Source organism: Penaeus monodon, chromosome 32 (assembly GCF_015228065.2).
Source record: "Penaeus monodon isolate SGIC_2016 chromosome 32, NSTDA_Pmon_1, whole genome shotgun sequence".
NCBI classification, from domain to species: Eukaryota; Metazoa; Arthropoda; class Malacostraca; order Decapoda; family Penaeidae; genus Penaeus; species Penaeus monodon.
Window position 1 is genome coordinate 10325779 of NC_051417.1, and position 258 is coordinate 10326036.

The following is a 258-nucleotide window of genomic DNA, read 5'->3' on the forward strand; positions in this document are numbered from 1 at the left end:
ACTGCATCCCGTTGCACTGGTGCATCATCTAGCCTAGATCTGCAGCTCCGTTCCCCCCACGGTAATGTGCACAGTAGTTTTCCCTTCCATTCAGTCAACCTTCAGTCAGCTTTCAGTCAACCTTGCGGAGTAGTACATGCAAAGACATTCTATCACCTTCCTTGACAGGTTCCTCTTCTGTCCTTTCCTGACCTTCTTCACCAAGGTCGCAGCAAAGCCTTGGGGCGGGCGATTCCTGTGCTGCTGTCACGAATGCGT

The 258-nt window shown here is 51.9% G+C and overlaps 1 protein-coding gene across 1 annotated transcript in view; it reads left to right on the top strand.

Moving 5' to 3' along the window:
- LOC119593495 overlaps positions 1-258 on the top strand; it is a gene marked incomplete in the record, with an annotated part of 28421 nt that overhangs the window by 23272 nt on the left and 4891 nt on the right.